The sequence below is a fragment of the Helianthus annuus genome, chromosome 11, assembly GCF_002127325.2.
Source record: "Helianthus annuus cultivar XRQ/B chromosome 11, HanXRQr2.0-SUNRISE, whole genome shotgun sequence".
Lineage (NCBI taxonomy): Eukaryota > Viridiplantae > Streptophyta > Magnoliopsida > Asterales > Asteraceae > Helianthus > Helianthus annuus.
The window spans coordinates 41,288,877-41,306,361 of record NC_035443.2 but is presented as its reverse complement, the minus strand read 5'-3'; positions in this window follow the sequence as shown (position 1 = coordinate 41,306,361).

Genomic DNA, 17,485 nt, shown 5'->3' with positions numbered 1-17,485 from the left:
GTGTCATCTGATCTGATGTCTTCTGCTTTTTGGCAGGTGGTGTTGGTGGTAATGAGGATGTTTTTGGTGATGATGTGATTTTAGGTAAGGCAGTGGATTGAGTGTGTGTTGAAGTAGTGGTGGCAGTTGTTTGGCTAACATCTGTTGAAACAATTGAAGTACCAATAGCTGTCGATACAGCAGATGTTTTAACATCTGTTGGTTTGGTAGGTTGATGAGAGGAGTTTTTGGGAGTTTGGGGAGTATGTTTTGTGAGTCTGGAAGGTATGGATTTGGGTTTCCTCACTTTTCTAGTGGGCTGTTTTCTTTTAGGCTTAGGACTTTCTTCATCCTTTGGCTCAGAAATACCCTGTTCTTCCATCTCCATATAAACTTTCTTCTCCTGCTCAAACTTTGATTTACCCTTTGCCTCCATATCCTTTTTTCAGCCTTGCTTTTGCATCAGCAATAGCATTTAAGGTTGCATCAACCTTTTTGGAACCATCTGGCTTAGGGATGTCTGCAAGCATATTAGAATTATCTGGTGCAATGTACAGACCATCTTCATATCCCCTTTTCTTTAACTGCCTCATATTCTCCCCCTTTTTGGCATCATTCGGTGGAGGATTAACAACAAAAATTATGGTAGGAGGAGCAGTGCCAGTGGTTTGCAACAGATGGGCCTTGATTGCCTTGATGTCTGCTTATGTATCTTTGAACCTTGCTTCCATTAAATTTCTGATCTTTTGAACTTGAATTTCATGTTGCTGATCAGCATATTCTCTTTGTTGGTGAAGCAGAGGTTGAAATAGGCTCCAAAGCCCAGTGGGAGTATGAGCAGATGATGGAGCAGATGTTGCAGCTGGTGCAGCAGTGGGTGTTGCCTTTTGTGCTTGTAACAACTGTTGCAACATAGACTTAATGTCTGCAACAGATGTGTCCAATTTGTCAACCCTCTCCGTCAATTCCTTGTACATTAAACCATCACCCAAGTTAATGGGATCATCTGATTTTCCACTGGCAGTGGTTGTATCAGCAGTTGACTTAGGGAAAGTATCCCAAAAGTCATCCACTAATGCCCCTTTTTCTTGGTACTGGGGACTTCTTCCTTCAGTATGGGTGACCAGTTTAAGTGAACCAGTGAAAGCTGGAAACACCCTGGTACCCAATGAAGAAATTGCCTTCAAGGGAGTCTCACTTATGAAACTACTGCCCAAGTGTAAACCAGTGGGTTCAACACTTGTAGTAGCTGCTCCACTTGAACTACTGACAGGAAGTACTTGTACTTCCTGCAGTGTAACCTCCTCAACTATTGGTGGGTTAACAGAGATTGAAACACCAGACTCAGTCACTTTCTGTGGCATATTCTCATTAACAGGTGATTGAGAAGAACTGATTTGTGTCTGAGCCAGATCAACTGCATCCAATAGAGGTAAAATGGTTGGTGGAATTTGTGCAGTGAGGATAGGAGTGGATAGCGAATTTCCCGCGGGCAGTGGGCTGTGGATGATGGAATCAAGTGATTCCGGAGCATTATAATTTGGTGTCCCTTTTCTTACAACCTGTTCTTTTTTAGAAGAAGCAGGAGGAGCTTGAGGCTCAGCTTGAGATCTTTCAACCATCTGTTGTGAGGAAGTAGCAGCAGTGGTTATTGGTGACTTTGGTGTTGTCACTGGTATAATCTCTGGGATCTCATCTTCCAGAGTTACCTTTGTTTTGGGTTTGGGGGGCTTTTGTGATTTTTTCTGTTTTGGTCTTTTGGTGGTTTTAGGTGTGGGTTTCACAGCAGTGGTTTTGTTGTTGTGATCACCTTGAGCAGTGGGCTCAACAGTAGGTGCCTGAGGAGTGTGGAAGCTGCTGAAGTCTGCTCAGGAACCTCTGTTTGTGTTTTGGAAAGTTTTGATAGCCTTGTAAAAGTTTCAGAGGTTGGGTTGTTTATTGAAAAAGGATTTCCTTGGATAAGCACATGGGCATTATCCTTTGAAATTTTCTTATTAAAATAGTAAATTACAAACCTTGGAAATAACAAAAATGCCTTTCTATTAACATTTGTAACAAGATAATTGAAGATCTCCTGGGAATAGTTAAAATTTTCTCCATGCAATATAGCATAACCCAGGTATTGGATCTTCAATGGGATTTCATTGAAAGCCGTGGTCTTGTTTGACACACACATTAGGAGGGTATGAAACAAAAACCTTGTGGCAGGTGGAAAATTGCCCTTTTGTAAAGTGTCTTTTTTCATTTCATCTTCATACCCCCTTTCAATGAAATCTGTTTGATACTCTGTTTTTGGGAAAGATGTTTTACCTTGAAGATCGTCGAGTGCGAATACCTCTGAAATTGTTTGAGGTGTTATTGTGACTGGAACACCCTTTATAGAAGAATTAATGGCTAAGGGCTTTTTATCCTTAGTTTCTAATTTAGCATTTTCCAAAATTCTTGTTGGGTTTCCATGAAGATTGGAGCATCACAGGTCAATAAAGTTTTGTACTTTGAGGACAAGAGAGCATCAATGACAGAGTTGAATGTTTCGGTATGACTTGGTTTTTCAAGTAAGGCCAAGTAGTTATGTGGGGATTTGAGTGGAAGAGCCATTACGAGTTAAAGGTGATGAAGGACAGATGAATAAGATCAGTGATTTTGAGAGAAATTGATGGTAACTGCTTTGAAAAAGGAATTTGAAATCGATTCGATAGTGAAAACCCTGTTTGGGGTTTTAATCAGGGTTTTATAGGGGGAAAAAGTTAATGCTGACGTGGCAGCGGTTACAAAAGATCTGAATGCTATGTACTGTCCACGTGCCAACCTCTGATGAATAATGGATGAGAGTTGTTAGGAAACCACTGATGGAGCAATATCAGTGGTTTGCAACGGTAAAATGAAAACAGTGGCTGACTTTAAGCTATTAGTGGATAGCCATCAGTGGGTTAAAACACTAATTTTGAACAGCAGTGATTAACAAGGAAATAAGAGAACAGAGGTTGACTTTCAGCAGTGGACAGCTTTTAACAGAACAGATGTTTGAACCAAAAACAGTGGTTATGGCAGACTTTTAAGGATTAATGAAAATTTTCATTTTTAGCTATTTTTAAGGATCGATTTTTGATTTCTGAAAACATTTTAATGCTTTTATTCATAGAAAAACAGGATTTTGCCTGTTATTCCATGTTCGGCATGCCAATCCTAGATATCAAGCTTTCAAAGGTAGATGTGTCTAATGCTTTTGTTAGCACATCTGCCAGCTGATCCTTAGTTGGAACATGATGCAGAGAAATCAAACCTTTTTCATAGCAATCCCTCACAAAGTGATGTCTGATATCAATGTGCTTGGTGGTTGAATGAGATACTGGATTTTTGATGATATTTTCTGCTGCCTGACTATCCAACATGAGAGGTGTCTTTAAGGCAGTGATACCAAAATCCAGCAATTGATTTTGAAGCCAAAGTAGTTAGGCTGTACAGCTTGCAGCAGCTATATAATCTGCCTCAGCAGTAGATGTTGAAACAGCTGCTTGCTTTTTGCTTTGCCAAGATACTAAGCAATCACCTAGAAATTGGCACCCTTCTGAAGTGGACTTCCTTGTTGTATTGCATCCAGCAAAGTCACTGTCTGAGAAACCTAAAAGCTTGATATTTCCATTAGCTGGATACCAGATATCAAGTGTGGGAGCACCTTTGAGGTATCTGAATATCCTTTTTACAGCAATAAGGTCAGACTTTCTAGGGGCTGATTGGGATCTTGCACAAACACATGTTGCAAACATCATGTCTGGCCTAGATGCAGTTAGGTACAATAAAGACCCAATCATGCTTCTATATAGTGTTTGATCCACCAAATCATCCTTTTCTTCAGATATGACAATTTTTGTGGTTGCTATGGGTGTACTACATGGTTTGCAATCATCCATCTCAAATTTATTTAAAAGTTCTTTAGCATATTTGCCTTGATGGATGAATGTACCATTTTGCAGTTGTTTCACTTGGAGACCAAGGAAACACTGTAGTTCACCCATTGCACTCATCTCAAACTCAGCTGTCATGAGTTGTCTAAACTCTTCACACATTTTAGTACATGTGCTTCCAAAGATGATGTCATCTACATAAATCTGGACAATCATCAAATCTTTCCGTCTCCATTTTAAAAACAGTGTTTTGTCTACTTTACCTCTTGTGAAACCAATAGAGAGAAGAAAGGTAGAAAGAGTTTCATACCAGGCTCTTGGTGCTTGTTTCAAGCCATACAAAGCTTTGTTTAGCTTGTAGACATGATTTGGATAAAATGGATCCTCAAAGCCAGGAGGTTGACAAACATATACCTCTTCTTGAATCTTACCATAGAGGAAAGCACATTTTATATCCATTTGATACACCTTTATGTTGTGGTTGACAGCAAAGGCCAGGAACAGTCAAATAGCTTCTAATCTTGCTACAGGGGCAAAAGTTTCATCATAGTCAATGCCCTCTTCCTGTCTGAAACCTTGAACCACTAGCCTTGCTTTATTCTTGACAACAATGCCCATTTCATCAGTTTTATTTTTGAAGACCCACTTTGTGCCAATAGGACTTACATCCTCTAGCAGTGGTACAAGCTCCCATACTTGTTGTCTTTTAAACTGTTGGAGCTCCTCTTGCATGGCATCTACCCAGCTGTTGTCTTTTAGTGCCTCTTGGTACTTGACTGGCTGATGGAGAGATAGAAAACCAGCAAAAAGATAGATGTTTTGGGATTGACTTCTTGTGAGCACCCCTTCACTGATGTTGCCAATGATTTGGTCAGGTGGATGAGACTTCAAGAAGATTAGATCTCCTTTATATGGAACAATGGCATTAAATGGTGAGGGCTGCAGATGTGAATCATCTGAGCTAACCACTGCTGGTGACTTTGATGATCCAGCAGTGGCTTCAAATGGAGGTGGAGGAATAGGAGGTAGTGGTGTGGACACATGCTGATTTTTATCCACTGTTTGAGGACTCTTATCAACAGTGTTTGATGATGTGGAAGCAGGGGTTAATGAGCTACTTTGGTCAACAACTGTTGAGGTAGCAGTGGTTGAGCTTTGACAGCTGTTTTCAACATCTGCTGCTCTACCATTTGATGCAGACTTTTGTTTGGAATGATGACTTCATATCCATAGTCTGATGGTGGACTTTGTGATGGACCTGCACTGTTAGTCTTGACAGAAACATTTTCAAAAGTAAATTTATCAAGATCAAACAATTCTACAGGATTTGCAGAGATTTTCATTGAAGAAAGTTCATTGAACTTCACATTCAAAGTCTCTTCCACTGTTTTGGTCCTTGTGTTAAACACTTTGTAGGCCTTAGCAGTGAGTATCCCAAATGATATCCACTGTCTACTTTGGCTGCAAATTTTGAAATTGAGTCTTTTAAATTCAAAATAAAGCATGGGCAGCCAAATACTTTAAAGTATGAGATCAGTGGTTTGATTTTCTACAGCAGTTCATAGGCAGTCTTTTGATGCCAGTGGTTGATTAAAACTCTGTTTTGGACATAGCAAGCAGTGTTTACTGCCTCTGCCCAGAAAGTTAATGGCAAACCTGAATCAGCAAGCATGGTTCTGGCAGCCTTAATCAATGTCCTGTTTTTTTCTTTCAACAACCCCATTTTGCTCTGGTGTTTTTGGAATGCTGTGCTGCCTTACAATTCCTTTTGACACACAAAACTCATCCAACTCCCTATTTCTGAACTCTGTGCAATTGTCACTCCTGAAGACTTTTACTAGCAAGTCAAATTGCTTTTCAACCTGTTTAACAAAGTCTTGCAAAATGCCTGCAGTCTCATCTTTGAATGTAAGAAATAAGTCCATGTAAACCAAGAAAAGTCATCTACAATCACCAAACAATATCTTTTCTTTTTAAGACTCATGACTTTTACTGGGCCAAACAGATCCATGTGCAGCATTTGCAGACACTTGGTTGTTTTGGACTCTTCAATGGACTTAAATGAGCTTTTATGTTGTTTTCCTTTTAAGCAGGAAACACAATGCTTAGGACAGGTGAACAATTTTTGAGGAAGACCTCTTACTAACCCCTGTTTTGATAAAGCAGTGATTGTCTTGAGATTTGTGTGCCCCAATCTCCTGTGCCATAATTCTGTCTCTTTGTTAGAGGCAGCTGAGAACAGACAGGCATCAGTCCTGGGGCTCTCTTTTGACAAATCAACTACATAAACATTGCCACTCCTTTGAGCAACAAGTTGAGTTTTTCCATTTTTTATTATTTCTTCAATCTTTTTAACCATTTCTGGTCCAACAATCCTACAACAATCCTTAGTAAAGAATGAGCCATAGCCCTTATCACTCATTTGTGAGACACTAAGGAGGTTTAATTTTAGATTGTCTATTAGATTGACATTTTCAAACTTAACATTACCAGACTGAACTGTACCAGACCCCATTACCTTCCCTTTACTATTATTGCCAAAGGATATATCACCCCCTCCATGAATTTTGAAATCTTTGAGTAGGGCTCTACATCCAGTCATGTGCCTGGAGCCTCCACTATCTACATACCAAAGACTATCTAAGCATGCAGAAGCTCCCTGCACATCAAGTAAAAGGTTAGTTCATTAGGGTCTCCAAAGCCAATAAGGCTTTGGATGGGGTCTTAACAGCGTCTATGTTAAGTTCAGGTGGATGGACAGTGGTTAGCTCAGGGGTTTGGACATTTTTCGAAATGTTTTTCTCTAACCACTATTGGGGGTCTTACCCTATCATCTGCTGGTACCCAAAGGGATGCCTGTTCACTCTTGGTTTAGAAGGCCTTTTGTAAACCTCATAAACATGTGGGACCCTTGGGTATGGTGGTTGACCTTTACCTCTTCGGTATTAGTTGGCAGGGGGTGCATCAATCATCTGAACATCTCTTTTAACAGAGGTTTGGTTCAGCTGTTTTGTAACAGCTGTTTGAACTGGCACAAACAGTGGTTGGTTCTTGACAGGTGGTTTTGATGAACTCATTGGTGTTTTTGACATGTACTCTTCCTTTTTGACCTCAAAGGATTTCAAATACACACACTGCTGAGTAGAATGGTTGGTTTTACCACAGATGGTGCAGCTCTGTGAAGGCTCAATGGTACTTGTTTTGTTAAGATCATAAGCTTTTAAATGAAAACAATCCTTGGTCAAGTGATTTTTCTTTTCACAAAAGTCACAAAACAAGTTTTTAATATTTTCTCTTTTCTTCCTCTTTTCAGACTCCTTTGCAACAGAGTTTTGAACCACTGTTGGGTTGTCCTTAAGAGGGATGACCTTTGCCTTAGGAGCTTTGACACCATCTATAGTTGTGAAGTCCATTGGTTTGAAATTTTAAAGGATGTCACACTCATCAGACCATGTGGGTTTGAATTGGTATTTCTCAATTTCCTCAAAAATTGAGGACCCCACAGATCTTTCCAAAGTGATTTTGTTACCAGGTTTATCAGTTATTTTAACCTCTTGGCCACCTTGTTTGTGGGTATGATTTCGACAGTGGATTGAACAGATTCATTTGCAGCAGTGTTTTCAATTTCATCATATTTACTAAAACCAACACCAAATTTTACATTGCTTTTGACCTGTTTTTCAAGCATAACTTCATAACCTTTGTAGGATTCCACCCATTTTTCACAAGTAATTTGGGTGGATTCCAACTCCTTTTTGCAGGCTTGATATTTTTCTATCATAGTCTGGAGTTGGTCCTTGGTTATGCTATGCTCATGTTTGAGACTGCAGATTTCATTATCTTTTTCAGCCAATTTGATTTTCAGTTCTTTTAAAGAGTTTTCAAATTGAACTTCATCATTTAACACTCTATCCCTAAGGTTTTCATTCACCTCTTTAATGTTAGCAAATGCTATGATGCGTTTGTCTGAACACAGATTTTTAAGAACCTGAGATGATACCTTAGCTGCAGCCATCATGGCACAATCACAAACATGCTCTTTCTCATCAGCCACCTTCTCTTCCTTTTCACCATGTTTCTTCTCTTCATCTTCAGACCAGGGGTCAAGCAGTGGTTCCAACAGGGGTTTTGAACTTTCTCCCAATAGTATTTCACCAGCAACAGCAGTAACCACTGCTTCAGCAGTTTCATCCACTGTTTCAGCACCTGACTGTCCTTCTTCAGTTTCCAGCCCTTCTGGTATTTACTCTAATGCCATGAAACAAAATTCATCATTAGAAGCATCATTAGTAGCATAGAGTGCAAAATTTTCATCACCTAACTCATCAGGTAAGCTGCTCCAGTCAACAAAGCCTTGGGAGAAAAGGCTTTGCTGATCTGGTTGAACCACTGCTGGTGCAGCTTGTTGAGGTGCAACTGGTTGCACTTGAACCTAAGGGAAGAAGCTTGGACATGCTGAATTTGTGGGACAGTGGTTTGGACATAATGCACAGGAACAGGGGTTCCAGGGTTTGCATAATGAGCAGTGTTCACATGGGCAGCAGGGGTATAACGGGAATATTGCACAGTGCTTTGGTTATTTTGTGGTCTTGGACTAGGGTGAGTGATAATAGGTCCATTGATTTGACTCCTACAATCCCTAGCAAAGTGACCTAACCTGTTGCACTTGTAGCATTTGATTTTTGACTTATCCAACCCTGCTTTTAGATTCCCATGCAACCCTGGGAACTTTCTCCCTGTCCTTTTGTAAAACTTGCTAGTTCCAACACTCAGCAGTGCAAGTTGGTGTAATATGTCCATTTCTTCTAAGTCAGTTGGATCAAAATGTTGAAGGTCATTGAGTTCAAAGCACAAATTATCAGAGTTCTGGCTTTTTCCATTTGTTGTGAAAGCATAATTGGATGAGTGAGGATCAGAGTTGAAGTTATCACCAGCAGTTATGTCAATAAAATGATCATAACTCTTATCCTTACTACCGCCAGACTCTTCCTGACCCAAAAGAGCTGTGTTGCCAAATGAGTAGTCATCTGCAACTTTGCCAGACTCTTGCAACTTCTTTTTCTGGTTCAACTCCCTTTCATAGGTCAGGAGTCTACCATGAAGCTGGGTCAGTGTCAGATCTTTGAACTCAACAGAATTTTTGGTCACAATAGCAGTTGTGTCCCATTTATCAGGCCGTGATCTTAAAAACCTGCTGTTAACAGTTGATTTAGGAAATTCAGTATTAACAAGCTTAAGTTCACTTATGAGACAACTAAATCGCTCAAACTGTTGTGTTAATGTTTCACCCTTAATGTGACAAAAGGTTTCATACTGTTGGTTCAAAATTTCCCTGTTATTTTCAATCACTTCTTCAATCCCCCCCAAATTGTTCCTTAAATGCATCCCATAATTCCTTGGCACTGTTACAGTGTAACAGTCCAGCATAAATTTCATTGGGTAATGCAGATGCAATGATACTAAATGCCTTGGCATCCATTTCAAATTTTTGAAAATCCAGATCAGTATAGTTCTCAACTTTCTTAGGTTCGAACTTCTTTGGATCCTCAGCACTCGGCACCATTGTAACATGTGGTCCAAAGATAACCGACTTCCAACATCCGGTATACTGTTGAGCAAGGATGTGACGCATCATTCTCTGCCAGATGTTGTACTCATTTCGCTTCAACATGGGTGGTTTGAAGAGTGAACCGATGCTATTGTTAACATCTTGTGATTGTGACGTCATCCTGGTTGTTTTACAGGCACTGATTAATCAACTTTGTTCGTGATTAAACCTTGCTCTATTTTTCAATGAAACGAACAATTATAAGTATCAACGATTGTGAGCTGAACTTTTACGTCAAAATGATTGTTAGATCAAATTTGACTGTCCTAGCTCTGATACCAATTGTTATGATCTGAGTTTCTTATGATTGTGTTTTCGTTTGAGAAATACGAAGATGAACAAGTAATTGCAGCGGAATTAAAATGTAAACAAACTTTCACACACAATCAAACAGGAGAATTGCTTTCAAACACACATGTTTATCATTGAACCGAATGATTAAATTTATTTCAATCTTCAATTACAAATGCATGCATGTATTTCAATCTCCCCCTCCACCTGAGCTCACAGAGTTTGTTCGTACAGGAAGACTTGTGATGAAAGAGCTAATAGAACAGTACAGGGTACTGTTCTATTTGTCGAAACCCGATCATGATTCGTGCAACAACTGAAACTTTCTTCTTCCGTTGTCGCTGATCCGTGCACATCCGAAACCAGATACGTGCAACAAATGAAACCTCGCAAACAGATCCGTGCACCTCCGAAATCACGCCAAATAGATCTGAGATGGCCGGTTTCTAACCAGATCTAAGGATTGATGGAACACGATATGAGGATCTGAGGATTTTGAACCAGATCTTGTGTGAAATAGCATCAAGACTTTTAGTTTTTGTGTCCATATTATGTAAGAAACATTTGTGGATAATTTCTTGTATTATATCACAATTATATCATTTGATTCAATTTGTTGCTGGAGGGTTGGGGTGGTAGTGGTGGGACAGTAACCACCTGAGTGAGTTAGTGGCTGTTGAGTAATGAACGACAACGAACAGCGACACAGAGGGAGTGGTGGTGGTCTCTGGTGACAATGAGTAGCTTCAGATGGGATACAGTGGTGGCTAAATTTAGAGGTGGTTGTGGAGATTGGTTGAAGAGAGAGAGAGATAGAGAAAGAGGGATGGCTTAGAGATTCTAGGGTTTGGGGAATTGCGGAAGATGATGTTGTATGTATGTATTTTTTTTGTTTTATTTAATAAGGAGCATTTTAAATAAAAGCGTGAAATGACCATAATACCCTTAAGTTGTCACACCCGACCCGTAACGAATTGGTACGGGGCATGTTGATTGTCCATAGCTCATGGCACTATTATAGGTTTTAATATTTAAAGCAACCAATTTACTCACGCAAAACATATAATTATCAAATATTCATACAAGTAACAAAAGACAAAATCCATGAAATAAAGTCCACTCATCTAACTAAGGCACATCCTATGTGTCTTCGTTTCGAACTCATCTCACCCTTGTGTACCTGTATCATGCATAAATAAATTTTTGTGTCAATAATATGTTGGTGAGTAATTCCTCTGAAATGCCAAAGACTTTATTTTACTGAATAAGAAAGCAAAACAAAACGCCAAAGACTTTATTGTTTTACATTCAATGTGGAAAAACTCCCGCCCAAAATCACGCGCCAAAACTCATTATATAAATGAACATAACATCCCTTTCATTGATCACACTCGAAAAAACAAAAACGCTAGTCTATACAAAACGCCAAACATCTGAAATACTTTCAAGAAATTTACACAAAGGAAAAATGGATACCATAGTCTCTTGGGGGTTCAAAACTTCAATCAATAGGTTCGTTATAAAATTCGACTCCAGAAGAAAAGTTATGGTGAAAACTGTAAACCCCATACTGAATATAGAAAAAAAAAGTTCAAAGGAGGATATTGGAACTTAGAGTTCCTATGTACAACTTGTGTGAACAAACACAGATTGTTATAAGAAAATTGAGAAGAAAATTTCCTCTAAATAATGGAAATCAGTTTGTCGAACCAATCATCGAATCATGGCGTTATGATGAAGAATATGAGTGGGTGACGGTTGTGTGGAATCAGAAGAAGAGGACACCGTTAAAACTGAGGACGAAGATGAGTATTTTGGTGAGGAATCAGAAGAAGAGGACGAAGGGAGTGATGGGTACTTCTCGGATATAATCCCATCCGATGGTGAATTTTAGTTGTTCTATTGTATTTTTCTATAATGTTTTATTTGTTTGTTTTCCTATAATATTATTTGCGTAATGCCTTAACTATTATAATTAACGCCATTAAAATGAATGTTCTAATATTAATATTTATCAAAATGCCTTGGCATTTTATTATTTACTCCAATATGTTTGTTAATTAGGGATTAAAAGACAATGTATAAACACTTAAAGAAACTAAAACGCCAAATATGGAAACAAACGCCAAAGATGGTAAAAGGATAACAAAACGCCAAGAAGTAATACAAGAACAAACACCAAAAGCTATTCTTCATTACTGTCTGCTCTCGAAGACCGTGTCGATCTTCTTTTGATTATTGGCTCTTTGCAAGTAGATGCATAGTGTCCAAATTGTTTACAATCTTACATTGCCATTCTTTCGCCCATGTCTTTGCTTTTTTGTTGTTTTTTAGGTTGCTTCCTCGTGTTTCGATTTCAACCGCTTGCGAGATCTAGAACCTTTCGCCTTTTAATCAAAAGGAACTCTTATGAGATTCTTGTCGTTTTGATATTGCCCGTTATTTCGGCAAATTGATCCCTGATACTAGGAGCGGGGGTGACAATCTACATATCCTGAACCTTTTTCATGTAGGATTGAACATGATCCTTGTATAAGGAAAGCTCCTCCTTGTTGTTTGATAAATGATTCAGAGTATACTCGGTCGCAAAAATGATTTCTCGCATCATACCTTGGACATCGGCTTCAAGTTCGGTTATAAAATCGCGACTCATTGTATAATTTGTATAACAATTTGGCGTAACGTCATTACACCATCTATCTACAATGTATTGTTTTGGAAATTCGCTAATGTCCAAACTTTTCACAACATAGAAGACATGTCTACATAACAACCCAAACTGCTCAAAACGCCTACATGAACAACAACTAGTGCAATCAGACTTCCGATACATTACCTGCAAAAACGCTATAATAAATTAAGGCTAGCCACTATAAAAGCTCAAAACTATACACATTATACAAAAAAAGTGAAAAAAATTCACATCTCAAAATGCCATAAAACACATTATACACACGTATTAAAACGCCATGATAATAAAAAATGCCATTTACCTCAAAATGTGAGGAACATGGCTATTGAAAATCATTTATATAAAACTTAACAAACCCGTCAGGCTGCTCTTCATAATGAGCATTTATGCAGTCCCCAATCACGATTAATTCAGCTTGTATATCTTGAAAAATGTTTTTGGTGTATATCTCAAAAGCTTGGCTCTCTATCACTTTATAATTACTTTTTGGCTCGGGGAGTTTGTACCGACTCTCGTGGTCATTTTTCCGATAAGTATGGTGCTATGCTTCTATTGTGGTTTCATAATGGGTCATGAACTCAACAAGAGTTTATTTGGCATTACATACTTGACCAAAGAAGTGGTTTTCACTCTCAGATCTCGATGTTGTACGCATAAGACCCGACAGAAACTCCATCATGTAGTATGCAAGGAACCATGATTCCCTAAGAGCAAAAATATCAGATAACCAGTTCTTATCAGCTAGATTGAACTCTTCAATAACGTCCTCCGATCCTTATTTAAACTCTTCAGGTGTAAGTATATCCATCCATACAACACCATAAGTACGTTCCTTAAAGTTGGTGTAATTACATAACCTTACCCCAACCTACATAAACACGAAAACGCCAAGGTAAAAAATAAAGATAAACTATGTAAATTTACCCTACTCATAAATTAAGTAAAATAAATTGGTAAAATCACATAAAACAATTATGTATGAAAAAAATGCCAAACATCTTAAAACACCAAAACACAAAAAATGAATTCTACCTTTAGAGAAAGTTTGTTCATCATGTGCCACATCCATAATCTATGCCTGGTATCAACATATACAGCAGAAATAACCTTCTTCATTGCTAGATATTGATCAGTGATAACAACTTTTGGTTGATCACCAATAACTTTAAAAAAAACTCTCAACAAGCAAATATTTGTATCAACCGTTTCTGACGCCAATAGTGCAACACCAAATGTAACATTGCAGTGGTGATTATCTATACCAATAAACAGCATAAACACCATAGAGTATCTAAAAAGAAAAATAGAAAACAGAGAAGGTTAATCGTGAAAACACCACTAAGAATAAAAAAGAAAAAACGACACTATAAATGAAGCATGAAAACGCCAAACAAAAAAAAATAAATGAATTCCGGTACATACTTGTTTGAACGATAAGTGGCGTCAAATGAAATCACATCAGCAAACACATGATAATTACGTTTGCATTGATCATCACATCAAAACAGACCCTTCAACCGATTGTCATTGTTTGTGAAGTAATCGTATGAAAAATTAGGCTGGGGCTGTTTCTTTTCATGCAAATGTCTCACAACCATGTCGGCGTCATGTTCCCCAATAAACAGATTAATTTTCCTCTTGTAGTTCTTAAAATCAACTTTACTTGACCCCACATCTTCAAACCTACCAAAAACAGTCTTCATAATGTTAAACACCTTAACTGGACCCAAGTTCAACTTAGCCATGCTATTTATAACGTGCTTTTGAAGCTGAGTGAGGTGTCGTTCTGACGGCAGGAAATGCTTATCAGGCTGGTCAACAGAATCGTGGTTGTGCTCCTCAACAAACTTATACACCTTCCATGATCTAGCCTCAAACTCTAAACAAATTTGTGCTCCGTAACCAGTCCTCTTAGAAAAACTAGACCGCACATCCTTTCCTTCTAATTAGGGTCTAATGTATCAACCTTCTTGTTCTTGTATTGCCCAGATCTCGTACACATGTAATACTTTATATGTTTTTTTTTCCTTTGGCATTTATCTTTTCAGCCCCTTTCCTTACAGCAAACCCCCTAGCCGTTACATACTTAAGATAAAAAGAATAACAATCATCAAGGCTTTCGAAAATCATCCCTATCTTTGGCTTTAGATCATCTCTAATGACGCGAATGTTCAATGTACTACCAGTTTTCGGGCAAATCATTTCATTCGAAGCAACACTCTCGTCTGAAAAGAACAACAACAAAATACGCCATGAACAGTAATGAGTGATACATCAAACAGTCGAAAAAGAAAACGCGAGATGTTTCAATAACCTTGACACTTGAAAAATACACGACATGCATAGAATAACGCCAACATTATCATTTAATCATATATGATCTAAACGCCATTAATCGTAGATCAAAATACAAAATAAACACCAAGGTTAATATTGAATATATAAATACCAACATAAACGCCATCATAACACATATAATAAGCGAAATCGCCATCAGACTTACATGATTTGCTCGAACAAAAAAACACGAATAATAAAAAAACGTCATCACTTTTATGTTGTTAGAATTGAAACGCTATTAAACAATCAAAACGTGAATAAAGAAACAAAATAAACGACAATGCTAATTTGAATAATAAAAAACGCCATCATTTTTATGTTGTTAGAATTGAAACGCCATTAGACATATCAAAACGTGAATAAAGAAACAAAATAAACGCTAATTCTAATTTGAATTTATATTAATACCAAAATAAACGACATTATAACAGATATAATAAACAAAACACCATCGCTTTTACATGATTTGCTCAAACAACACAACACGAATAATAAATATACGTCATCAATTTTACATGATTTGCTCGAACAAAAATCTAACAGATTACCCTGTAACTCGCAATCCATATCAAACGCCATAATATCAGAAAGTTGGAGAGGAGGTAACAACTAACACAAATTTTAGGAGTTTTGTTTCAAAAATGAATAAAATGCCCTAACAAATAAGGGAGTGTTCAAAAATTAACATGAAATGACAATCGTACCCTCGCATATTATTTAGCGCCATGGCCATGTGTCGCTCTAAGATATGTTCTCACCGTTTCCACACTTTCCACCTTTTCATTTTAAGCATTAAATATATAAATAGATTTAAATCTTAAAATGACTAAGTTGTCCTCATGTGCAATGCATCTGACTAGAGTTAACTGAAAATTTTAATTAGGTTAGTGCTAAAGGATGAACGGTGTAATGTATTTTCCAGACGACTCTTGTTGTTTGAACCTTTGTTGTTGCTGCGGGTTGCTTGATTCAGGTTTGCATGCTTCCTTTTCTTGTCACCAGACGACTCAACATGCGTCTCGGTCTTCTTAGTAGGGTCCAGCGATAACTTCTTCATTCGGACAGCATCTTTGGTAAGGCTGACAGCCAGAGTTACAGCCTCAGTGATTGTTGCGGGTTTGGCCGAGGTTACCAAACTGCGAAACTCCAGAGCCAATCCCCAGATGTAGCGTTCAGCGCGCTTAAATTCAGGAGTCACCATATAGGGGATCACCCTCGACAGATCGTGGAACCTTCGGGTATAACCAGTAATGTCAGCACCTTCCATGGTCAAGTGCCAGAATTCAGTCTCCAACCTTTGGAGTTCAGCACGTGAGCAGTACTTTTCTCTCATTTTCTCCTTCAGCTCATCCCAAGACATGCCATATGAGGCATCATCACCCAGAGTTTGGACTTGCAAATTCCACCAAGTCAAAGCTTCATCAACAAACAACCCCGTAACAAAAGTGACTTGCTGGTCCGCGGTACACTTGCTCATACGGATAGTGGCATCGGTCTTTTCTGTCCATCGTACATAAGCCACTGCACCTCCAGTGCCATCATAGTTCAGTGGTTTGCAGTCGAGAAACTGCTTGAAAGTGCAGCCCTGAGCTGCGTTTCCTCCAGATGAGTCTCCATTCCCATTACGTCTTGCATTGCTTGGTCCTCCACTGTCTTCAGTACGGTTTGCTTCGTATTGAGCGATAGCTGCGGAGATCCTTTCTTCCAGTAGGGCGTTTAGCTCTTCAGCAGTCCCTGGTAGTGGGGGAGGAGGAGCTTGATCACGAGCGTTCACAGCTCTTCTGGGTGCCATGTTCTGACAGAACACAACACAATAGGGTTAGACATTTGTTTGATATCGTCATGCGAGACAGTAGTAGTATATATATATATATATATACAGGCATATACCACATAAGTGACACCAAATAATCCTCCAAGCGTATCAATTCATACAATAATAAGCATGCATAAATAGATAATTACTGTTGTGTCATAAGATATTCACATTGGCGGTTCTTGTCTTTATACCCTAAGTCATTACTCCAAAAGAGTATTTAATAGGCTGGGGGAAAGGTGTTTATGGTTGACCTTTTCTTGTACTGAAGGGATCTATACGTGACAAGACTTGCTGTGGTTTCTGTGCACCGAATTCCATAACTATGTATGCATCCATAATTACGTAACTCTTTGCACAGTCCGCACAGTTCGTTTCATCCTCGTATCACTTCCTTCAGATAAGTCATTGTTTTCAGGTAAAGTCACTAGTACATGAGATATTCTATTTCTAGTATATGTAAATATCAATCATCACACATAAGCGCAAGTAATCTCTAGTCAACGACAAGTGCTACTCCAGTGCACCCTAAGTCTCGTAGTGTCTTTTCTTGACTCTTTGTAAACAGTTTCAGGTAGTGGATGTCGCAGAAAGTTTTATGCAATGAAAACTTTTTGAAAAATTGTTTTTGTGAAAGGATCCTAGAGATTGTAGACTAGACTCGAAAAGGAATCCTGGTTCACTACAATCGTAGCTCTGATACCAATCTGTCACACCCCTTTCTTAGGCAGAAGCACGAGGTGTGATCATGAAAGGTTCTCATTGCATACGAAAGGTAAACATACTACATGCTCGTAAAAATAACTTCAAATACCCATAACATTACGTTACTGAAAACATAGATTAAGTGTTTA